This window comes from Penaeus monodon, chromosome 23, assembly GCF_015228065.2.
Source record: "Penaeus monodon isolate SGIC_2016 chromosome 23, NSTDA_Pmon_1, whole genome shotgun sequence".
NCBI lineage: Eukaryota > Metazoa > Arthropoda > Malacostraca > Decapoda > Penaeidae > Penaeus > Penaeus monodon.
Window position 1 is genome coordinate 2,559,902 of NC_051408.1, and position 404 is coordinate 2,560,305.

The 404-nt window shown below is 39.9% G+C and overlaps 1 long non-coding RNA gene across 1 annotated transcript in view; it reads right to left on the reverse strand.

Annotated features, from left to right (window-relative positions):
- LOC119587719 overlaps positions 1-404 on the reverse strand; it is a 688-nt gene extending 284 nt beyond the window's left edge. Inside the window, exon 1 of the long non-coding RNA XR_005230018.1 lies at positions 325-404. This is a non-coding gene — a long non-coding RNA (uncharacterized LOC119587719). The remainder of the gene's footprint in view (positions 1-324) is intronic.

Below are 404 nucleotides of genomic sequence, written 5' to 3' on the forward strand. Positions count from 1 at the left end.
GGTCACAGAGAGAAAAGGGTCACACGAACGAAAAATGTCACACAAAACAAAGCAAAAATGTCACACAGGACGAAAAAGGTTACACAAACAAAAGAGATCACACAAATAACAAAAAAAGGTCACACGAAAAACGAAAATGTCAAACAGAACGAATTTTTTTTTACACAAACAAAAAAAGGTCACACAAAACAAAACAAAACAAAAAAATACACAGAACGAAAAAAACTTTACACAAACAAAAAAAAAGATCCCACAAACAACAAAAAGGTCACACTAAAAACAAAAAAAGGTCACTCAAAACAACAACAACAAAGTCACACAGACCGAAAAGGGGCCTCAGCGCACACTCCGCCGCCCACAAACCACGGCCGGCGAGGAAAGGAGATCCCAGCGCCCACGCCCGC